Source organism: Apium graveolens, chromosome 8 (assembly GCF_009905375.1).
Source record: "Apium graveolens cultivar Ventura chromosome 8, ASM990537v1, whole genome shotgun sequence".
Taxonomy (NCBI): Eukaryota; Viridiplantae; Streptophyta; class Magnoliopsida; order Apiales; family Apiaceae; genus Apium; species Apium graveolens.
In genome coordinates, this window is record NC_133654.1 from 110940800 (window position 1) to 110967765 (window position 26966).

Sequence of the window (26966 nt, forward strand, 5' to 3'; positions counted from 1 at the left end):
ATTTAAAAGTTATTACAACCCAAAATGATTACTTGATAATTTACAGTTAATTGCCATTATCTGCCACAAGTTATAATTATACATAATTTGATTCTCAAAAGTAGAGTGCCTGGTCTACCAATAGATCTACCTCTGCAGCCATAGCAGCTACAACATCATCGGGAAGACGCGGGACGCTTCCCACGCGCTTGCGCTGGGTTTGCTGGAGTCTGGCCATCTTTCCTAACTGTTGTTGTGTGATGAATAAATAAATCAAGAGTGAGCCTTACAGCTCGCAAGATAATATATAGTGATAACAATAATATAAGTATCTAAATGGATACTTACTAGAATCTTTTATCATGTGTAAGATAATTACTTACTAGATATAAGTAAAAACAAGGGATAAAGTTACCAGATACTTCACTACACTTATATCATTTATAAAGCTACTTGAACTACCACTGTTCAAAGTATAATGAGCTTTCAACAGTTCATCGCATAGATGAGACTACAAGACAAGATTTGAATAGATTAAATCTTTGAAATATTATTAAAGGAAATGAAGTTATGATATACTTCATTAAGTTCTGATATATATATATATATCCACATATACATCTTCTTTATACATTTCCTGAAAACCTCTGTCATGTAAAGTATGAACAGAGTTTGAAACATCCAATGAATTTTGGAAAGGAAAAGAATTTTGGCATAAACCAGGTATCTTGCTGATCAGGCAAAGATACCAATAAATAACCTTTTCTACTAGTAGATGGACGAATTCCCCACTGGTCATCACCCGGGTCGCAATAGGACCTTATGCTGGACTGCCACTCAGCCACTTACGCATTTGATGGACTCCCACTGAGCCACTTACACTTTCATGGACGCCCACTGAGCCCATGTTGCTTATGCCGACTCAATAGATGGACTTACTTCCCGAACTTTGGGTAAGTAATCAATTCTTTTATCAAAACAGCAATCTCGTTTCGAATATAAAATACACCACAGAGCCGGATCCCTCAGGTTTTGAGCGAATATTTAAATCCCCTTCGAAAGAAAGATCTTAAATATAAAAATGAGTTTTGGGATCCGCTCTAACTTTTAAAATCATTTCGGAGACTCGAAACATTTTTAAGAATATTTGGAGTACTACTGATTTATTAAAATAAATCAGTCCCAATATATTAGAAAATATTTGAATATTATTATTTAAATAATATTCCCAAAAAGGATAATCTCTATAAAAATAATCGAAGTAGAAGTGTTAAAACTCATACTTGAAATTAATATTAAATAACCAAAGATATACTTATACGAAAGTACTATCTTTATTTGAATAATCAAAAGTAAGTTTGATTATCGAAACATTATTGTTTAACAAAATAAAGAATATTATTTAATAAAATAAGCGGAGTCATAAGCCCTCGAATGAATATTCAAAATAATATTCATTAATAAAATAAACGGAGTCATAAGCCCTCGAATGAATATTCAAAATAATATTCATTAATAAAATAAACGGAGTCATAAGCCCTCGAATGAATATTCAAAATAATATTCATTAATAAAATAAAGGGAGTCATAAGCCCTCGAATGAATATTCAAAATAATATTCATTAATAAAATAAAGGGAGTCATAAGCCCTCGAATGAATATTCAAAATAATATTTATTAATAAAATAAACGGAGTCATAAGCCCTCGAATGAATATTCAAAATAATATTCATTAATAAAATAAAGGGAGTCATAAGCCCTCGAATGAATATTCAAAATAATATTCATTAAATAAATAAAATAAAGTTATCGAATAAACCTTATTCGATTAATAGTTTTAAAAACTATATAAATATATATATAAATATATATATATATATATATATATTATACTCGGGAACATCGACTCCCGGTTTAGAAAAAATGTTCACCTTTGGGTCCCCTATACTAAGGGTATACGCAACTACTTCTTATCTCTAGCATAGGTATTATGAAACTATAAGCATTGAAATCAACAGATAGATAACCAGATTACGAAACAGACATGCATATATATACCATCTCAGCATGCTTCAATATATCGCAAAATTTGCTAATTAACCAACATGCATCTATCACAAGATAATACATATACATATATACATCACCACAACAGTATAACGGGTAGAAAACTTGCCTGAGTGACTGGGGGTTACAAATGGCTCGGGACGAGTCTGGTAACCTATAAACAACAAGTAAGTTGGAATTAAACCAAAGTCACTTGTAAATCTATACTTTAACTAACTTAGACTCTAACGCTTGTTTTGCGCTTACTGATTCTCTTAAGTCACTCGGGTACCCTCGGCTCCACCATTTTTAATAATTTAACCTTTACGAGTTTTAAGGCGATACCTTCGCGAGTGTCTTACCAACTGCCTAACACACTTACCATAAATGTTTCATACATTAATTAACCCTTTTTGGTCTTTAACCTATGTTTCAAAGTAAGGCGAGGGGAAAAGTTTTGTTCGCGAAACGCCGTTACTTGAAACGGTCGTTTCTCCTAAACCGTGCATCGGAATCGAATGAACTACATATCAAAACGAAGCTCGTAACACGAGCTATTTAGACATGGCAATGGTCATAATCTAGCAGGGGGTTCTGGGGTCCTAATGTTATGCACAAAAACAGTCTAAAGAAAATCGGACGTTACGACGGCTATGTTTACGCGATTTCCCAATTTTAAACCATTCAAAAACCATCCCAATTCAACCTCAAATCAATCATACAACCAACATCCATCCTTATCACATCATAACAGCCCCAATCAATTTAATTTTTAACATTCATACTTATGCCTAAGCTTGAATTTAACTATACTACATTCTTTTAACCAAAATAACAAGATTTACCATTCCATTTCAATACCACTTCAACCCAAACTCTAAACCACAAACATTAAGCTACAATATCACCATAATAATCAAAATCATCTTATTAAACATAGGAATCTAGGGTTTGGAGATGATATACCTTCCTTGAAGTGGTGGGAGTAGCTAGGAAGCCTTAAGAAGCTTTGAGAAGTCTTAGGGATGCTTGGATCTTAAAGGAAAACAAGAAAAATTTCAAGTTAAAAACTTGAAAACACTATTCATTGTCTTCTTCATTGATTTAATGAAGAAGATTGAGAAAGAATTGATGGCTTAAACTCATGATATAGCCCTAACTATGCATAAGGATGATTAGGGAATTAACTCACCAATTTAGGAAGCTTGGATCTTGAATTTTTGAAATTTCTTGCCTTTGGAATAGTAAAAAGCCGAGAGCAATTGAAGAATAATGCCTTGGTTTCTTTTTGTTTTGATGAAGAATGAATTATTTGTCTTGGTTGATTTGGTTTTGTTTTGTTTTTGGTTAATTACCAATTTAACCTTGATTTTGTGTGGTTAAAAATCCACCACATCTCCTTCCTTCCCATGTCATGCCTATGTCATGTTGTGATGTCATCTTTCCCTCCTTGTCCTCTTCTCATTGGTTGGGTGACATCACTCTCTCTAATCCCTTTGCTTAACTTCCTAATTGTTTGCCTAATGACCGCTGATCTGTTATACGGTTCGCTTAACTTTCATTTTCATTTATCGTTTGAAGGATCATACCAGGGATCTTATTACTTAGGTTCCCATAACCTTTCTCAATACATTATATTCCTTTTTATGATCCTCTATTATAATCCTTTAATTTAAATCCTTTTTATCCTGTTACCTTATACTCAATTCTCTCTGTATCTAGTGTATTTCCGGGAAAAATCAAAGTGTTCGGAATTGGATTCCGACGATCTTTACATACACTCATATACCATATAGAGTACTAATAAAATCTCAGAATATCCATAATAGAACCCCTACATAGTGTGGCATGAAAAGTTCTCTCATTCAGCAAAAACACTATTCACAAGGGTTACAAAAAAGTTGAAAATTTTGGGAGTTATTACAGATACTTCTCAGCATATCGCGACTATCCGGATAATACGAATTCACTGCTTAAAATACCAAGAACCTATTCAGTGAGTAGTTACCGTACAATCAATTCCTTCTACCCTGAAATGTCACGACTAAATACAAGGCATGGAACTTGTGTCAAGCCTATCTTATTTAATCATTTGCTTTCCCATTCACTATGCTTAGTTCTATTTAATGTAAATTAGAAACTCCTTTCTAATTTCATTCACTCTGGCCAGAGATTCCTGAACTAGCATAAGTGGATCAGCATTGGACATTCTCTTCCTTCACTGGAAGGGGTAGATCCTTTATTGATCATACACTATCTTCGTGTACAAATTCCTATACCCAGTAGAGCCCTATAATTGTCCCTGGAGACTAAGAACTAAACCAAAACATAGTTCAGTGTACACAAGATGACTATGATGACCTCAAGTCTAAGGATACTTGTACAACTATCACTATGTGAACAACTGCTGACACGTGAGTGAACTCCATCAGTTGTTCAGCTGTGTGAGTCATGTTCAGTGAACTTATTCTATAATAAGCACCTACATACTAGCTATAGTGTCATCACACAAATGTCTATGTACAAATGAGAACAGACATCCTTCATAATGAAGCAAGCATAATATGTACCGATCTTTGCAGATTACTAATTACCAGTTAGTAATCCTACGACCAGGAAATATTTAAGTTTAGAGTTATCATCTTTTAGGTCTCATTATTATGATCTCATCATAATCCATAAAAAGCTTTACTCTAAACTATGGTATATCTTATTTAAACACTTAAATAGATAAAGCCCACAATAAAGCCAAAACAAGTCTTTTATTAATATCAATGAAATCAAAACAGATTATATAAAAGTTATTTCTAAATCATCATACATGATTGGACTTAGGATACATCTCTTTCACCTTTGATATTTAACAACAAAGTAAGTATCAGCATAAATCAGAAACTGAATCAAAACCGCTTTTCACCTTTTATCCAAAACAGAAACAGTTGATAAACCATTTATTCTAAGAATATCAAAACAATTTAGAAACAATTGTTTAGATTGGAACCAATTATAGTTCATGCTGCTCCTGATGATCAGTCACGAACCAGCACCGGTATCCCGCAGCCATACCGTTAATATAGGTATTACCCATATCCCGCAGCCATACGGTACCTATAGGGCACCAGAAAATGGATATACTCGCCTTGAAACAAATTACAACTGGACCGATATCTCGATCTCCTACGCTGTAACCAGTAACCATTCCAATCTTAAAACCTTTTTTTTTATTGAGAAAAAAGGAGGCGAATCAATCGACATCCTAAATAATTTTATTCCCCTATTCACTTGGGAAGAAATACTCGCGACAAAATCATCTTTCTCAAAATCCAAAACATTTATAAATCCAGTAATTTGATAAGTAAAATCACTTAGCTATTCTGAACATAGAATAGCAGAAGAGTGCTTGCATAAACAGGATCATTTAATTCAGCGATATGTAAAACATTTATCTATTCTGAACTGAGAATAGGGAAAGCAATACTTGCATGATAAGATTCAGAATAAATATCACTTGAACAATACGTAATGATAGGGATACTTGCCTTTGGTTTTTAGCAGTTAGTCACACTCGCAATGACGCATCTATTTTGACATTCTATCTCAAAACATCACCGTCCTTCTTTTCAACACTTTACTGATATGATGCTCCTGCGATTGCTAGAAGCCAGACATCCAATACCATTTCATCTCATTGTTTATCCAACATCTTCTCATGATCAACTCGAATGATCCGCATCTATAATTAAAAGATACAACTTTAATCGTCTAAACGATGATTACTCAACAAACTGCGCATCAATACCCTATTGTCTACCCATACGATAGCCCGCACTTAAAGAAGACAGACAAACACAAGACCATTGACCCACTTACACACGTAATTCATATAATTGTAAGCACATAATCCACGTATCACATAATTCATATCAAATATGACTCTGTTCGTCAAAACATTCGACTCGGTGTGTTTAAAACTCAAATCGGTCAAAATTCATGATTGCCTACATTGAGAAAACTCAGGAGAAGCAACAAACTCAAATTGAAGAAATTTTAAAGAATCTAGCTTCTCACCAAAGTCAACTCAATGAGATGCAATCCTCAGTGGAATTGCTTGTCTCTCTTCTTTTACCTGCTGATGCCAAAAAGGGGGAGAAAGTGATTAAGTCCAAATGCAAATCTATTCAGACACTGAAAGGAAAGGATGATGGAAATGATGACCAGGAAAACTCTGATAAGGGTAGAGGTCAAGGTCAAGGCAAAGGATTTTCATCAAGTAAAGCTAGAATTACCAGTCAAGGAACAAGTTCTGATACTGGGAGAAGAATAAGTTCTAATACTGGTAAAAGGATAAGTTCTGGTGAACATCTGGAACTTGATGAAGAAATTTCAAGGGAGTTATTTCTTAAAGAAAATCCAGGAATGGACTTTGAGAGTCTAAAGGAAGAAGAAGCTAGATTCAAAGCAGAAGGTGTCAAGACAAAATCTAAAACTACTGTTGTTGAAAAGAAATTTCCAAAACCTAAGGGTATTGTGATAAAGGAAAGAACAAATTCTGAGGCAATCAAAGCCAAATCACAAATGGAAATTGATCCAAGGTCCAAGGGCAAAGAAAATGTTGATGAACCTGTAAAGGTTTATATGCTAGTCATGGATGAAGAAAATGTCAAAATATCCTTTCCCAACACGAATTTAGGTTTCGTAAAAAAATTTAATTGCATAATCTTATTCGACGTCTCCGATAATTATAGGCTACGTCCCGTATTTTCGGAATTAATTTCCCGAAAATCAGGCAGCGTCTCCTTTGTTTATCGGCCTACCCGTCGAATACAATCGACGTCAAATCAATCACAACACAATTACCAAAATCCAATTGTCCAAGTCCCATCCACCAATTCAACCAACAGTGACAATTCGCAATTCACATACACCAATCAAATACACTTATTAATCGTTATTGTCCATATTTTTATATTTTAATTGAAGTAATTTTATTCGTCATTTGTATTTTTTTAAATCGTATTTTGTATTTTAAATCATAGGGCTCAGAAATATTCATCATAGTCCACTGTCGGCTCGTCGAGGCTCATCGCCGATGGCGGTAAAATTCGCGGGTACCCGATAAATTCGAATTTCCGACACGAGTTTCACCTATAAATATTAATAATTTCTCGCACGAATACATTTATTTCACGAAACTTTAATCAAATAAATCCTGCAGATAATTAATAAAATTAATCAATTATTCTCATCAATACACACAAATCCAATCGGCAAAAACAAAGCAGGGCAACACGCGCACACGCGCTGCCACACAGGGAAAGAGACCAGACGGCAAAATGGAAAAGAAACAGAAGAACACGGGCAATATAAATCTATACACCACCGTGTGTATATATAATTATACATACAATTCAACAAACCAATAGACCCTACCCGAAAGCGGGATAGAGGCCAGAAGAAGAAAAGAGAGGCGGCCGGCTTACCAGAATAGCGGGGGAAAAGCCGAGGAAAGAAAACGGAGATGATGAGGGAGATAGCAGGGAGAGAGACAAGAGCGAGAGTAGAGAGAAATAGAGAGATTTGCGGGAGAGACAGGAGAGGAGGAGAGATTGTAAATGGAGAAGAAGAACCGGGTTATACCCGATTAAAATCTGCCCCCCTTTTCTATTATTAATTATCAAATTACTAGGTAAACCCGAAACTAATGTACGTCTAACCCGCATTTTAACTTTTTAATGAACAACTCGCGGGTAATTAAAACCCGAACATTAATAAAATATTTTATAACATATCGCAAATAATTAAAAGTTATTTAAACATAATTTTCCATAATTTAAAATTATTTTTGAAATGCAACTAATATATGAATTTATCAATCAAATAAGACAGCATCGCGGGTCGAACTAAATCCTAAAATCTCCAAAATAATTTTAAAACTCCCGAAATATTCCAAACTTAATAAAATATAAATTTCAAAATTTTTGAAGAATTCTAGAGTTATATACTGATTTTACAATTAAATGAAATCAGAAAATCATTTAACGATAAATAATCAATAAAATGTTGATTTCTAAATTGTATAAACTCCTAAAAAATACTAAATAAAATTATAAAGCAACCAAAATAATTTTTGAAATAATTTTAGCATTTATAAAAATAAATATTCAATAAAATCATTTTAAAATCAAATAATGTCATACAGCTCAATAATTAATTATAAAATTAATCTTCGCATCCAACAAATCAGAAAATTATTAATACAACAACACATAGCTGACAGAACCATCACATATTTTATCCATTTAATAATTCGATAATTACATTTACATATCAGATCCGAAAATAGATTGCTTAGCCGCTAAATAACTATATAACGGTATAATTTAATACCTGATACGGATAATTATAAAAACTGGGTTTCCTACAAAATACTTTATACAAAAATAAAGTAATATTATCTCGCCTTCCGAGAATATGGGTTTTGCTGGTCTATAAAATGATTAGCGTATCGAAAATTTTTACACCGGGACTCGTACGGGTCAAACGATAATCCAGATTAAAAAAGTTAAAACACAGAAAATGTCCGGAATTACCAGATTAGGTTAGGAAGGAGTTTTCAGAAGAGTTTCGGATTGTAAAAATACAAAAACAGTTGAAGTTGGACGATTCCCGGGGTTATAAAATAGTTTTATAATTACTTAGAAAATAATTAATTAATCCACAAATCATTATAAATTCATATAATAGTCCAAAAATTACCAGAAAATATCATAATTATCTATATTATATTCTGGACATATAAAAATTAAAATACTTAAATAATATCATATATAAGCATCCAAAGCATCAACTCTAATTACCAGATAATTCACTAAATTCATATAAAATCACATAAATAATTTCAAATAATATTAAAAAAATAATATTCGAAAATATGGGATATTACATTTACCAGCCACTAGTTGAATCCAGCTTCTCAAGGTTGGTAAGTGAGTTAGGTATACTTAATTATTCTTGAATCTTTTCAGATATTTTGCAAGTTGTAATGCAGCCATATATTTAATTGATTTTTCAGTTAGCCAAAATTTCATCCCGGCGGATGATCATTTTCCATCGAGTTCGATCATCCGTCGGAATACAATTTATTATTAAAATCAATTATTTTTCTGGTTTATAACTCGACGGATAACTGATTTATCCTCATCCGTCGAATTGTCTCAATCCTAGCCGTTAATTCTCTGAACATTATCCATCGATTATACTTACGGTTTGTAAGCATAACACGACGGATAAATGATGGAATTTGTACAGTTTATTTTTAAACGGCTATTTTGGGAAATTTTTATTGGTCACTTTATTTTACTTTATTATTTTTTACAGTTATTTTTTGAGATATTATAAAAGCAAAATTCATTTTCATTACTTTTCTTTTATCATTCTTAATTCATCTGCTCTAACTTCTTTCTTTCTCAAAAGCAATTACCCTCTCTCTCTGCAATTTTTACTCTCTAACAATGGCACCAGTTATCAAATGATGTCTCATACTTACTTTATCTATGAGAAGAACAATTTCACAACTCTAGTGAACAAGGGGATTCAACAGTCTAGCGACTACCACAAAATGATGGATTTTGTGCAAGGCTTTAAGCTCAAATATGTCATGCTAGAGTGTCCCACTATCTACTGTGAGGTTGTGGAGGAAATATGGACAACTGCAGTGTACAACTCAACTGACAAGACCATCACTTTCACTATTAAAGGTAAGGAATTATGTGTTAATAGTGACATTGTTAAAGCATGCTTTAGGATTCCTGACAATACTATCTCTACTCCACACACAGACACTGATAATGTTAACATGTTAAACTCCATGGGTTATGCACTCACCATCTCTAAATTAAGTGAAATTAGGAGATTGGGTCTTAGGAAAGAATGGAGCTACCTGTGTGATGTAGTTACTAAAGTATTTTCTGGTAAAATTAGCAATTTTGATTCTGTTAATATCTCCATGCTCAACATGCTTCACATGCTAGTAACTGATAAATACTTTAATTTTAGTGATCTAGTCTTGTTTGAGTTGGGGTTTAAGTTAGGGGAGCTTAATAAGAGGGGTAAGAGTGTTTATTATGCTAGATTTTTCATGATGCTGGCTAACCACCTCTATGAGGACATTATGCTTGAGAACCCAACCAACAAATTAAATTGTTTGGTTCAAGAAAGAAGAATTATTGTAGATCTCAATAGAGCAGATCACCACAAAGAGGTGCCACTCTTCTACTTTCCAGTAATGGAGGCACTTCAGGTAAGTAAGGTAATTTCAACTGTCTCTACTCTTCTAACCTCAAACATTTCTTTGCTTTCTAGTGCAACAATGGCAACTGTGTCAATGACCCAACAGTTGCCTACCCAAGCTGCCAAACTATCAAAAATTTCTAAATCCAAAGCTAAGAAAGCCCCCACTGATTTCTTTCAAAAGAGATCAGTTGTAAAATCCACCAAACCTAGGAAAGGTGAGGGACATGGTGAAAAGCAAAGAAGCCCTAAGAATAAGGATGGTGAGCATAGTGTACCCAAACCAAGCCACACCACAGTTTCCCAACAAACTGTGGTTGTTAATAAGGACAAAAGCTCAATTCTAGTTTCATCCTCCCAAAAGGATGTAACTATTGAAACAAGCTCTCAACCAGGAGCACAGAACAAAAGGGGTAGGGACACAAGTTCACCACAAACTTACACCAGAAAGAAGAAACCTAAAACCTTTGGGGATGCATAGGGTACACACATAGTGCAAACTAGAGCTAAAGACCCAGTCACTGCACCATCTCAAAGTCAAATTGATGTGGCTCCAACAAATGTGGAGTCACAGCCAAAATCTGTGTAAATTGAAACACCTCAAACACCAAATTCTCCCACACATTCTTTGGATGTTGACATGATTCAAACATCACAACCATATTCTCCATCTTTAACTTTGTTGGAGAAGCCAAAAATCCATGTAAGTGAGCATCATCTTCTAGATGATTTGTTGGCTCACTTGCCATTTCTTTCTGAGAATGTTGAGACATCTGTGCCGAAATTCTCATCAGTCTGGACAGAGTCTAAAATAGGCTCCACTCCATACTCATTCATTTCTACTCACTTGATGGATATTGTTCATCCGTCGAGAAGTGATTGTATCCTGACGGATGTGCCTAACAGCAGTCATCCGTCAGATAGTCAAATTACTAACCCGATGGATATTTCTCATCCGTCGGGTGTCTCTGCACAACTCCAAAGTTCAACTATAGTTACAAGTGCAGATGACTTAGTAATTGTGCAATCACTATTAGGATTGAGGGAAGGTAGTGACTTGAGTGAGAGTTTGGGTTGCTCCCAGGAAAAAGGAGAGGAAAAGAGTGATCCAATGCAGTCCATTTCTTCAGGACTGGCAAAAGTGAGTGTGAGGAGTCCCACCTTAGATGGTGAAAGTGGGGGTGTGAGGGTCGGTAGCCAAGGTGAGACCTTGATGCAAGAAAAGAGAGAAAATGAGAGAAATACAGGTACTGGAGATATAAGGGTGGATGTCATTTTAAGTGAGTTAAGGAATGTCCAGGATGCAGACAGGGAGGGACTATCTCAGCAAACTCAGGTTGTTATAGATTCTACCTCCTTGGATGCTGAGATATTTACTCATCCTGTTCCAGCATATCAACTTCTAGCTGGACAGGGCAATGAAAATGTAGAAAGAACGCTCAATTTGGTACACACCACACAGTCTATGCAAAGAGCTAAGGATGCCATCACAGCTTTTCCCTCAACAGCTGGTGATGTTGATTATGAGACTGGTGGTTCAGAAGAATTCTTTGGAGGTGAGGGTGGAGATAGTGAAGAAGATCCATTGGACATATGGGGAGAAGTAGGCCCTAGTTCCAGATCAAGCTTTCCATCATGGGTCTTCTCCAAGAAATATGATGATCACCATTTCAAGACCACACTCATCCAATTTATCAGCGACACACAATCTGCACTTTAATCAACCACAAATGCTAGCACCAGGAAGCTTCTGCAAGCACATCTTGCTTCTCTCAAACTACAACAAATCTCAGGCTACCAGAATGTCAAAATGTCTCCCTCATTAAAAATGAAGTTGATCAGCCTAAGAAAGACATCTCTAATAAGTTGGAAGCTAGACTTCCAAAGACAACAATGATAGACATCAAAAGACAGTTCAGGAAAAACTCTGATCTTGCAACCAAGGTGGATTCCTTCGACAAAAGAATGGTTGCTATGGAAGCTTTTCTTACAGCAATCCATCTACACCAAGCTCAACAGACAGACTTGCTTCAGAAACTGGTGGCTGCACAGACCTCATCCTCTACTCAACTTGCTAATAACAAAAAGGGGGAGAAAGAGAGTTCTAGGAGTGAGGGGGAGCAAAAAGTGCTTAACATTCAAGTGAGTAAAGCAATTGTGCCAACAATTGCTTTCAAAAAGCCACCAGCTAAAGATAGCATTGATCTGATAAATGAAGCAACAACCACTTTGAGAGCAGTTGAGAAGAAGCAGTTTAGTCCAATCAACTGGGAGAAAATTGATGAGGATATTCAAAAGAAATTTGGTCTAGCAAAGAAGCCAGAAAAATCAGTCATTCATCACTCTCAAGTCAGGCAAATTTCTGTGAATGATTTGAGCATAAACTATCTAGAGAGAGGCCAGACATCCTGCATCAAATCCCCAAAGGCAGATCTAATCATGAAGCCAAAGGTGAACTACCCAAAGTCTTCACTCAAGAACCCTTTGGACATAGTGTATGAGACACCAAAGCCTGATAAGAAGAACCTGTTGGCCAGGTCTATAGCATTCTACAAAGATCCTGCAGATTCAGCTCTAAAAAGGAGAATTGCCAAGATTTTCATAAATGGTAAGGAAATTTGTGTGGTAGCTGGACACCATCAATTTGTTGAAGCAAAAAGGGAAGAAAGGCAAGATTGAAGCAAGAAAAGAAGCAAGCTCCTTTAGATGCTAAAAAGCTCAAACAAAAGAAGGAGCAAGCTGCTATCTTGGCCAAGTTGCAAGCTGTAAAACCCACACAACAAATTTCTGCACAACCATCTGTAATTCCTGAATCTCAAGATCAAGTAGTGCAAGATGAACCTCCACAGAAAAAGAAACCAAGGTACAAGCAAAAAATCAAGAGAAAATTGGATTTCATTGATGAGGAGATGGAAGACTACTTTTCCAAAGAGTCTACTTCTATAACAACTCAAACATCCATGCCCTCTATGGCACATGAAAAATTCAAGATAGATCCATCCAAGAATTTCCATGGTGAACCTATCATTCCAAAGGATGAGCCAATAGACCGGTATAGTCTACCAATTCTTGAACTCAATCTACCTCATTTCATGAAGCCAAATAAAACAAAGACCAGAGCAGTCAAGAAAGTGAATCCCTCAACTCTTAGATCCAAGTCCCTAACCAAAGCTCAAACTAAAGTCAACAAGGGAGATATCATGTACATCTGTGACATCAAGGAATACTCTGATCTAAACCTCTATCTAGATGAACTGGAAGAAGTTAGAGGGATTGATGCTTACATGATTCTACCTGAAAGGTTAGTATTCAAGTACAAGGCAGGAAAAGAGATGACATGGCCACATCATAGGATTCTTCAAGAGAGCCAATCTATACTGATAAAAGTCTTTTCATCTTTCAAGAAGAACTTTGGATTCAATGTGACAGCTAGAAGACTAGTTCTAAAGAAGTTTGAAGAACTGAGGAGTATTAGAGCCAAAGATGCATTCCCAAAGACTTTAACTATTCCTTACACAGGAAGTAGAGTGCATCTAAGGCCTTACTGGCTGATGGAATTCCTGGATGATAAGGGAGTTAGAAGATTCTTCAGACTAGAGGACCAGCTGAGCATCTATAGCAATGAGACTCTACTGGAAATGTAAGAAATGCTAGATCTGTCAGAAGCTGATGAACTTGAATTCCACAGACAGCTCCAAAATCAGATAGAAAAAAACAACAGGAAGCTTCGAAAAGAAATCCAGACTATCAAGGAAATAGATCAATCTTGTAACACCCCCAAATCCGGGGTCGGGGATCCAGGTTGTCACGAGTTCCATTTCCCTTATCAATACTTAATCTTAACAGTCAACCAACTACTGCGTACTGTGACCCCATAATATACACACACACCACAAGTTATAGTCTCATAGATGAATACCAAAAATAACACAAGTCATTTTATTCCACAATTATAAACCATTTCACCTTAAAAAGGGTTTCTGAATAATTTACATATTCTTTGCCATTATTACAATTCATAAATATACATAAGTCTGGTACATCGAAAGTTGAAAGCCTAGCCTATTGGTAGATCATACCTCAGCTACACGGCATCAACGCCTACAGGAAATTGCAGAACGTTTCCTATCTGCTCGCGAATTGGGAGCTTGATCCTGTTCATCTTGTCTATCTGTTGTTGTGTGATGAAAGAAGAAAGCAAGGGTGAACAACAAGCCCCCCGAAATAATATGTATAATAATTAACAATATATGAGCATTCTCATAGTACTCATGAAAGTCTTGGTCAAAAAGAAATGAACCAAATTTGTTATCTTAACGCGACCAGGTCGCAAAATATTCAGTATATATACGTATATACTTTTCAAAATATTGGAAGTCCTCTTCCATGCATAATACACACAGAGTTCCAGTGTATAACTGTATCAAAATATCGTTGCAAGGTGATCTCATATATCTAACCTTGTCTCAACGTTTTTCTGAAAATCTTTGTCATGCATAAGATAATCATTTACTAGATATAAGTTTAAAAGATGAAGTTACAAGATACTCCAATATACTTATATCTTTTCCGAATACTACTTGAACTACCACCGTTCAAGTTATAATTAGTTTCAAAAGTTCATCACATAGATGAGACTACAAGACAAGATTTGAATAGATTCAATCTTTGAAATATCATTATAAATAATGAAGTTACGAGATACTTCATTAAGTCCCGATATATATATACACCTATATATATACATTTCATACACTCCTTGAAAACCTCTGTTATGAAAATTATAAACAGAGTTGCAATATCCAATAAATTTGGAAAGGAGAAAACCTTGGCATAAACCTGATATCTTGCTGATCAGGCAAAGATACCAATAAGTAACCTTTTCTACTAGTAGATGGACGAATTCCCCACTGGTCATCACCCTGGCCGCAATAGGACCTTATGCTGGACTGCCACTCAGCCACTTACGCATTTGATGGACTCCCACTGAGCCACTTACACTTTCATGGACGCCCATTGAGCCCATGTTGCTTATGCCAACTCAAATAGATGAACTTACTTCCCGAACGATGGGCAAGTAATTAAGATGTTTTCACAAAACAGCAACCTCGTTGCGAATGTAAAATACACCACTGAGCCAGATCCCTCAGGTTTTGAGCGAGTATTTAAATCCCCTTCGAAAGGAAGATCTTAAATATAAAAATGAGTTTTGGGATCCGCTCTAACTTTTAAAAATCATTTTGAAGACTCGAAAACATTTTTAAGAATGTTTGGAGTAATGCTGATTTAATGAAATAAATCAGTCCCGATATATTAGAAAATATCTGAATATTATTATTTAAATAATATTCCCATAAGGATAATCTCTATATAAATAATTTGAAGTAGAAGTTTTAAAACTCATACTTAAAATGAATATTAAATAACCAAAGATATACTTATACGAAAGTACTATCTTTATTTGAATAATCGAAAATAAGTTTGATTAACGAAACATTATTCTTTAATAAAATAAAGAATATTATTTAGTAAATAATCGGAGTCATAAGTCCTCGAATGAATATTCAAAATAATATTCATTAAATAGAATAAACAGAGTCATAAGTCCTCGAATGAATATTTAAAGTAATATTCATTAAATAGAATAAACAGAGTCATAAGTCCTCGAATGAATATTCAAAGTAATATTCATTAAATAAAATAAACCGAGTCATAAGTCCTCGAATGAATATTCAAAGTAATATTCATTAAATAGAATAAATAGAGTCATAAGTCCTCGAATGAATATTCAAAGTAATATTCATTAATAAAAATAAAGTTTTCAAATAAACTTATTCGATTAATAGTTTTGAAAACTATATCTATATATATATAAATATATATAATATACTCGGGAACATCGACTCTCGTTTTTAGAAAATGTTCACCTTTGGGTCCCCTATTCTAAGGGTATACGCAATTACTGCTTATCTCTAGCACAGGTATTATGCAACTATAAGCATTGAAATCAAGAATTAGATATCAAGATTACGAAACAAGCATGCATATATACCATATCAACATGCTCCAATATATCGCAAGATTTGCTAATAACAATCATGCACTTATCACAAGATAATGCATATACATATATACATCACACCAACAGTATAACGGGTAGAAAAATTGCCTGAGCGACTGGGGGTGGTAAAAGGCCTGAGACGAGCCTGGTAACCTATAAACAACATATAAGTTGTAATTAAACCAAAGTCGCTTAAGAATCTAGACTTTAACCAATTAGACTTTAACGCTTGCTTTTGCGCTTAACGATTCACTTACGTCGCTCGAGTACCCTCGGCTCCACCATTTTTAATAAATTAACCATTAAGAATTTTAAAGCGATTCTTTCGCGAGTACCTTACCAACTTCCTAATACACTTAACATAATTGTTTCATATCCCAATTAGTCATTTAAATTCCTTAAAAAAGGTTTCAAAGTAAGGCGAGGGGTTATGGTTCGGTCGTGAAATGCCGTTACTTAAAACGGTCGTTTCTCCTAAACCGTCCATCGGATTCAAGCGAACCACATATCAAAACGAAGCTCGTAACATGAACTATCTAATCATGGCAATGGTCAAAACCTAATAGTGAGTTCTCGGCTCCTGATGTTAAGAACAAAAACAGTCCAAGGTAAATTGGGCATTACGACGACTATGTTTACGCGATTACAAAGTTTTAAACCACCCCAAACAACCACCATTCAACTCACAACCAACAATACAACCAATCCTCATCCAAACCTTACTACATCAGTCCCCAAACCTCAAGATTTTCCTATTTATACAACCCCACACATGAACTACTAGCTATACTTAAGTTTCATTAACTTTAAACAAGATTTCAACATCCAAATCACTACAAATCCAATCCAAACTCTAAACACACAAGCATCATGCTTCTCATTTACTATAACCATCAAAACCATCTTAATACTCAAAGTAAAGTTAGGGTTTTGAGGTGTTATGCCTTCCTTGGAGTGATTAGAGTAGCTAGGAAGCCTTAAGAAGCCTTGAGAAGCCTTGAGATAGCTTAGGAATGCTTGGATCTTAAAGGAAATCAAAGAAATTAAAGTTAGTAATCTTGAAAACACTATTCATCATCTTCTTCCTTGATTTATTGGAAGAGATTCATGAAGAAATAGAAGCTTAAACTCCTAGGATATGCTTATCTAATCATAAGGGACCTTGGGTAATTACCTTGCAAATTAACAAAGCTAGAAACTTGATTTTTGGAATTTTTCTCCTTGAAAAAATGTAAAAGCCGTGAGCTATGTGTTCTTGGGAGAGTATTTGCTTTGTTGAATGTTTTTGTGGTGGAAAATGAAGTGAATGGGATATTTGGATGATTTGTTGGTTGTTTAAAGTGAGTGGAGTATGACTAAGCATGACATCATCTTGGTGACTTCATCTCTTGCCACTTGTCATCACTTGGTGGTGGAAGCATCTTCTTATGCTAATCCTTGCTTAATTATTTGGTTAATGACCGCTTATCTGTTATACGGTTCGCTTAATTTTCGTTCTCGTTTATCGTTTGAGGGATCATACCCAGGATCTTATTACTTGGGTTCCCCTAAACCTTTCTCAATATATTATATTTCTTATATGATCCTCTCTTATTATCCTTGAATTTAAATCCTTTTTATCATGTTACCTTATACTCAATTCTTTCGGTATCTGGTGGATTTTCGGGAAAAAATCAAAGTGTTCGAATTTGGAATCTAACGATCTTTACATACACTTATATACCATATAGAGTACTAATAAGATCTCAGAATAACAATAAAAGAACCTCTACAAAGTGTGGTATGCAAAGTTTTCTTATTCAGCATAATCAGCAAAATCACTATTCATAAGGGTTTCAAAAAATTCCAAAAATTGGGGTTATTACAAATCTGCTCAGACTAGAGGAGCACCTTGAAAATGACTGTGAGCAAATCTTTGTACATTTTGTCTTGTAAATTCTTCAGTAAATATTGCAGCACTTTTTAGTTTTATCTACTACCTTTTAAAATTGTATTTTTAGGATGTTTTGTTATCATCAAGTTTCTCTTAATTTATGACTACAATTCTAGTAGGCATAAATTGGGGGAGATTGTTGGGAATATGTTGTGAACTTGATGATTACATTAACAAAGCACCTTAGTAGATTAAACTTAGTGAAAAATGTAGCACCCGACGGATGATCAATTATAGTCCCAACGGATGATTCAATATAGTCCCGACAGATGACTAATTGATATCCATCGGGTGAGTAGCTTATGTAACAATAAGTCATGTAACACATTTCTGCAAACATCTTTGTATAGATTCTGTAGTAGCATATAAGTCATATTGACTTTAATTAGATATGCATAATAGGTTGATAAATTGTAAATATAAGATGTCTTGTAATTCTGCATAAATGAAATGAAGTCAAGTGTCAAATAGCTATCCGACGGATGATCAACAAAGCTACCCGACAGATGATCAACAAGGCAACCCGACGGATGATAAGCATGTACCCGACGGATGATCAATTCAAACATCTGTTGACAGTGACAACACAGTCACATGCGTTGGGTGTTTGCAAAAGGAATGTGGAAGCCTGTTTAACAGGAAATGAAGAACAAAGAAGCATTACCATTTCCATGCAAGTTAAGAAGATTTTCAAAGATGCTGGAATAAAGTAGTGAAGCAGCATGAAGTTTGACTTGATAGTTTTGTTTTATTATCCTGTCTTATTACCATGTAAACTTGGTGGTATATAAACCAAGTGTAGCTAGTTGAACAAATAACTAAGCAAACACTTTTAGAAGAGAAATAGAAAAAACTGTAACTGTTAAGAATTTCTCTGTAGTTTGTTTGTTCACTTGTAAAGCAACTGTGAGACAATTTGTTTTACACAGAGTTCTCAATTTTATATATATATATATGGTGGATACTTTCAAATCCACCAGAAAGTTTTAAACACTTGTGTTTTTATTACTTTGTGTTTTTGATTTATTTAACTTGTGATTCTGCACCTTGCAAATCAAAACACTTATATATATAGTTTGAGTTAGAACATTTTTTTTGGTTCAAGAAAAAGTTTGCTAGAATTACATTCAACCCCCCTTCTGTAATTCTTGCTGCATTGTTAGGGAGTAACAATACTTTGAATTGACATTTCACTTTGACCATTTGTCAGCGGATGATACGCGGTACTCATATTTAACTTAGTTCCGAGACAATCTTGAAAACTTCTCCAAAATCTTGAATTAAATCGAGGATTTCTTTCTAAAACTATGGATATTGGAACTCCATGTCGACCACAATTTCCTTCAGATATAACCAAACCAATTTATCGAATGAGAATCTCTAGTTGATAGGTAGGAAATGCACCAACTTCATCAGTCTATCAATAATAACCCAAATAGCATCATGATTTTCCTTGGTCCTCGGTAATCCAACTACAAAATCCATCGCAAGATGTTCCTACTTCCATTCTGGAATGTCCAATGGCTGAAACAGTCAACTGGGCCTTCGATGTTCCGCTTTGACTCGCTGGCATGTGTAACACTTACTCACCCATTCAGAAATTTCTTTCTTCATGTCTGACTACCAAAAGTTTTCTCTTAAGTCTCTGTACATCTTCATACTTTTGGGATGAATGGAATATCTGGAGTTTTGAGCATCTCGAAGAATCTCATCCTTTAACTCGACCACGTTGAGTATCTATATTATGGAAGAGAATCTTAGTATCCCTTTATCATCCTTTTGATTCCCTTTCTATTCTCCCGTTAACTCGTCTGCTTCATGGCTCATTACTTCTTCTTGCCATATTCTTATTTTCTCCAATAATTCTGGTTGAAAAGACATTGCACAGAACATATATGTAGACATACTTGGAATACTTACCTCTATTTCAAGCTTCTCATATTCCTTGATCAATTCCTCAGATGAAGTGATCATGTCTAACGTTTCTTTTCTTCTTAGAGCATCTTCCACCATATTTGTTTTTCCTGGATGATAGCTAATGGTACAATCATAGTCCTTGATTAATTCTAGCCACCTTCTTTGCCTCATGTTCATCTCTTTCTGGGTGAAGATATACTTTAAACTCTCGTGGTCCGTGTAAATCTCACACTTCTCTCCATAAAGATAATGCCTCCATATCTTCAATGCAAATACTATAGCTTCCAATTCAAGATCATGGGTTGGATACTTCTCTTCATGTGGTTTCAATTGTCTTGAATCGTAGGCTATCACTTTGTCACGCTGCATTAAAATACATCCCAAATATGGCGCGTCACTAAAGATCACAAGGTTTCCTTGATCATCTAGTAATACTAGCATTGGAGAAGATACTAATCTGTTCTTTAATTCTTGGAAAATCTCCTCGCACTTCTCGTTCCATTCAAACTTCTGATTCATTCTAGTGAGCTTTGTCAATGGCTTAACTATCTTTGCAAAATCTTAAACAAATCTTTTATAGTAACCTGCCAATCCCATAAAACTTCTTACTTATTTTGGTGTTTTTGGTCTCTCCCAGTTGATTATAGCTTCAATCTTTGATGGATCCACTACCACTCCTTTATTACTAATCATGTGTCCAAGAAATCGTACTTCTTTTAACCAAAATTCACACTTGGAAAACTTTGCGTACAATTTCTCCTATCGCAGTGTCTTCGAAACTATTCTTAAATGCTCTGCATGCTCTTTTCCCATATTAAAATGGATTAGAATGTCATCTATGAATACATCATAAATTTATCCAAATACTTCTTGAATACTCGATTCATTAGATCCATGAAAGTTGCTGGTGCGTTGGTTAATCCAAATGCCATCACAAGAACTCATAATGTCCATATCTGGTTCTGAATGTTATCTTCGGAATTTCCTATGGCTTCATATTCAGTTGATGATATCCAGATCTTAAATCAATCTTTAGAAAACCATACAGCACCTTTCAGTTGGTCCAATAAATCATCAGTCCTTGGTAACAGATACATGTTCTTAATGGTCAGCTTATTCAATTCTCGATAATCAATACACAATCGCATACTTCCATCTTTTTTCTTTATAAATAAAACTAGTGCACCCCACGGGGATACACCCGGTCCTATAACTCATTTTTCCAAAAGATCTTTTAGCTTAGTTTCTAGCTTCTTCATCTCTACTAGTGTCATTCGATAAGGAGCTTTAGAAACTGGTTCCATTTCGGGTGTTCAATCAATCTGTTAGGAATATATGTGCACTAGTTTGATGATATGTTTAACAAAACACTTAAGTAGAAATTTAGTGTCTGTAGCCTCAACGGATAAGACCACTTTGGCTATCCGTTGATGGTGTAGCTTTACTTAGAAATAAGTCTAGTATTGTAGCATATTTCAGTCTCTGTATTTAAAATGTAATTCTTAGAAGTTGAGAGAAACTATAAGTCATGTTGACTACTAGATGATATGCAGATAGGAAGGCCAATTGTAAATATTTCATGCCTTGTAATTTTGTATAAATGAAGTGGTATCAACGGATGACTTAAAGACCTTCAACGGATGAGAAGCTAAGCTTCAACGGATGTCTCTAAAGCTTCAACGGATAACATCCTTCAACGGATGAGAGCATCAACGGATGAAAGCTTCAACGGATAACATCCTTCAACGGATGAAGTCATCAACGGATGAAAGCTTCAACGGATGTTCTGCTAATTAGCCGTTGATAAGTGGTAGTTGTACCTACAAACAGAGGCACATGGGTTGACAGAGAAAAGTGAGATGTGGTAGCCGAATTTCAGGATCAACAGAAAAAGCAGCCGTTCTTCTTTAGTACAAAGATGCAATAGTCAACAAAGTACTTGAGTGAACAGGAAAAGAAGCAAGTGAAGAACTTATTTTACTATTGTAATTTTATATTGTTTTTCACTTGTACACTTGGTAATATATAAACCAAGAAGAAGCTAGTAATTAGAGAGAGATTTTCCAGAGCTATTAAGAAATATCTTGAGAGAAAATTCATCTAGTTTGTACTAGGATGCAGCTGTGATCAACATTGTTGAACACAGATTTTCTAATATACCATCTCTGGTGGAACAACAAATCCACCAGAAAAGTTTTTAAAGTTTGTTGTGTTCTTTACATTTTGTGTTTGAATATATATCTGTCTGCATTAGCTCAAAGCAATTCATACACTTGTTCATCTAGAACACACTGCTTTAATAAACTTCTCAAAACCTGAAAAAGTTTTGAGATTTACATTCAACCCCCCTTCTGTAAATCTCATTGTTAGTCCTCTAGGAATAACAATTGGTATCAGAGCAGGCTCTTGACATACAAAGAGTTTAAAGATCTTGGAATCTAACAAAGATGAGTAAGAAGGATATTGGAGTAAAGATCCCAGTTCTTGACAAAGACAGTTATCACCACTGGAAGGTGAAAATGCACCTTCATCTACTCTCCCAAGATGAAGGTTATGTAAACTGCATTGAGAATGGTCCTCACATTCCCCACAAAGTAGCCACAGTTGCTACGGCCACAATTGCTGTTGGTCAATCCATTCCAAAACCTAGAGCAGAATGGACAATGGAAGACACAGAAGAAGTCCACAAGGATAAGAAGGCTATGAACATTTTGTTTAATGGTCTTGACAAGGATATGTTTGATAATGTGATAAATTGTTCAACTGCCAAAGAGGTTTGGGACACAGTTCAGTTGCTGTGTGAAGGTACAGAACAAGTAAAAGAGAACAAAATGCAGCTTCTCATTCAACAGTATGAGTACTTTCATTTTGAAGAGAATGAATCTTTAAATGACACATTTAATAGATTCCAAAAGCTGTTGAATGGACTGAAGCTGTATGGTAGAGTGTACCAGGTGAAGGATTCAAATCTTAAATTTTTGAGATCCTTACCAAAGGAATGGAAACCCATGACTGTTTCCTTAAGAAACTCTCAGGATTATAAGGACTTTACTCTTGAAAGATTATATGGAATCTTGAAGACTTATGAACTAGAGTTGGAACAGGATGAGGTATTGGAGAGGGGGAGAAAGAAAGGAGGTTCAGTTGCATTGGTAGCTGAAAATGAGAAAGAATGCAGAAAAGAAACTGTGAGATCTACATCAAGCTCCAAAGATGGTGTAAGAAATCCAGAATCAGACAAGGGTAAAGAGCAAGTTGCTGAAAATGAAGACAACTCCAGTCAAGATGACTCTGATGGTATTGATGAGCATCTTGCATTTCTGTCCAGGAGATTTGCAAAGATGAAGTTCAGGAAAAACACTAGAGCCACTAAACCCTATAAGAACATGGTGGACAAATCCAAGTTCAAGTGTTTTAATTGTGGTATAAGTGGACACTTTGCAAGTGAGTGCAGAAAGCCAACCTCTGAAAAGAAGAAATTTGAACAAGTAGATTACAAAAAGAAATATTTTGATCTACTCAAACAGAAGGAAAGGGCTTTCATTACTCAAGAAAAGGACTGGGCAGCTGATGGAGATGAAGAGGATGAAGATGTGGATTATGTCAACCTTGCTCTCATGGCTGATTCTGAAGAAAACGAAGTTAGTTCATCAAGCAATCAGGTAATCACTACTGATTTAACACAGCTTACTAAAGAAGAGTGCAATAATGCTTTCAATGACATGTCTACTGAATTGTATCATTTGCGTGTGTCTCTTAAATCTCTTGCTAAAGAAAATAGTAGGATCAAAGAGAACAATCTGTTTTTAAGTAATAGAAATACTGTGTTAGAAAATAAGTTGATTGACCTAGAGAAAACCAAATTGCATTGTATATCTGTTGAAAATGAACTAGCTGAATCTGTTAAGAAAGTAGAAATACTTTCCAATCAATTAGAGAAAGAGCAAGAGGTGATTAAAGCCTGGAAAACATCTAGGGATGTAAGTGCTCAAATTGCCAAAGTCCAAGGAATTGAATCATTCTGTGAAACTGCCTGGGATAAAAATAAAAAGAAACTGGAATTAATTGATGGACTGTCAACGGATGTGGAATCAACGGATGATGAAAGTTATTCGTTGAAGGAAGAAAAGGAACATCCGTTGAAGGTTCCTCAATTAAAACAGGCAGATGTTTCTAAAAGAGAAAATCTAAAGAAACTCAACAAAAAGTTTGGTTCAACTTCAAAGAACTTTGTCAAAGAAGGAGCAAGCACATCCAAAGATGTCAGAAAGGTGAATGTAGGGCACATGACCTTAGAACAGTTAAACAATAGGCTCAAGATGGTTGAGGATAAAAAGGAATCCAAAAGGAAATCCAACAGAAATGGGAAGGTAGGAGTTAACAAACATAACAATTACACACCTGACAAGTATGCTCCTAGAAAAAGCTGTGTGCATTGTAGTAGTGTTAATCATCTATCTGCTAATTGTAAATCTATTAAGAAATCTCCCATAACTGTACCCTCTTCCATGCCTAACATGTCTGTATCACCTCTACATGCTATGCCTGTTATGTCTCAACAAAATCCTTATGCACATTTTGCAAACATGCCATATTTTAACAATCCTTATCTTGCTGCATTCAGTATGCCTCAAATGCCATACAATATGCCAATGTGGAATAACATGTATGCACAATCCATGCCTAATAATTCTATAAATGTGCTGGATAATGTTGTGACTAACCCTACACCTCAACCAACCACATCTAAGACCAAGGTTGACTCAAACTCACCTAAGTCTAAAGATGCAGGAGGAATGAAGTCTAGGAGAAAGGCTAACAAGAATGGACCCAAGGAAACTTGGGTACCAAAATCAAATTGATTGATTTTGTGGTGTGCAGGAAAATAGAAGAAATCTATGGTACTTGGACAGTGGTTGTTCAAGACACATGACTGGAGATTTCTCCCTGCTCACAGAGTTTAAAGAGAGAGCTGGCCCCAGCATAACCTTTGGAGATGACAGCAAAGGGTTTACTATGGGATATGGCTTGATTTCAACAAGGAATGTCATCATTGAAGAAGTTGCATTAGTTGATGGTCTCAAGCACAACTTACTGAGTATCAGTCAACTATGTGATAGAGGGAATACAGTTTCCTTCAATTCTGAAGCCTGTGTTGTCACTAGTAAGGAAGACAACAAAGTGGTTCTAACTGGAGTTAGAAAAGGAAATGTGTACTTAGCTGACTTCAACTCTACAGATGCAGAATCTATTACTTGTCTCTTCAGCAAAGCAAGTTCAGTTGAGAGTTGGCTATGGCACAAGAAGCTATCCCATTTGAATTTCAAAACAATGAATGATCTAGTCAAAAAGGACTTAGTAAGAGGAATTCCTCTTGTTGAATTCTCAAGGGATGGTCTGTGTGATGCTTGTCAGAAAGGCAAACAAAGGAAAGCATCATTTCAGAAGAAGCTTGAAACAACAATTGATGAACCATTACAGCTGCTACATATGGATTTGTTTGGACCAGTCAATGTATTGTCAATAGCAAGAAAAAGATATTGCTTAGTGATTGTAGATGATTTCTCAAAGTTCTCATGGGTCTGTTTTCTTGGATCAAAGGATGAAGCAAGTGAAATCATTATCAATCACATCAGGCAAGTCAATAATCATCCTGACTTGAAGGTAAGAAACATCAGGAGTGACAATGGAACTGAGTTCAAGAATTTGACATTAAGGCTGTTCTGTGAAGAAAATGGAATCATGCATGAGTTCTCAGCTCCAAGAACACCTCAGCAAAATGGGGTAGTTGAAAGAAAGAACAGATCTTTAATTGAGGCTGCCAGAACAATGCTTGAAGAATCAAAGTTACCAACATATTTTTGGGCTGAAGCTGTTAATTGTGCCTGTTTCACTCAAAATATTTCTTTGATCAATCAAGCTAAAGGCATGACTCCTTATCAGTTGTTCAAGAAAAGAAAACCAACTCTAAACTTTCTTCATGTCTTTGGATGTAAATGTTTTATACTGAGGAATCAATCTGACCATAAAGGGAAGTTTGATGCAAAGGCTGATGAAGGAATATTTGTTGGTTATTCAGCTGGAAAATCTTATAGGGTCTACAATCTAAGAACCAACATTGTTATGGAATCTGTGCATGTTGTGTTTGATGATAAAAAGATTGATGGACTAACAGATGAGGGACATAATGAGAGACTCAAATTTGACAACATTGAGATATATTGTGATGATAGTGAAGAGGAGACTGATGGAGATGACACTTCAAAAGGGATTCAAAACATGCCCCTGGATAATGCACAAAATACTGCATCCATTGATAGAAGCAATGCAGTATCCGTTGAAAGACATAGTGCATCATCCGTTGAAGTACAAAATGAAGCATCCGTTGATCATAGTTCATCAACGGATAATCGATTTACATCATCAGTTGATAGAACTCCAAGTTCCCTGCAAAGGACCAACAACTCAGGGGGAGTTTCAACTAGTCAACACTCTGTCTCACATCATGACAATACTGAGGCCACCTCATCTAGAGCACATCTTCCACCACAAAGGAAATGGACCAAGAATCATCCCTTTGAACTGATCATTGGTGATGCATCATCTAAAGTGCAAACAAGAAGAGCTACTCAAGATGAATGTCTGTACAGTAGTTTTCTATCTCAGGAGGAACCTAAGAAAGTGGAAGAAGCTCTATTGGATCCAGATTGGATATTAGCTATGCAGGAAGAGCTAAACCAA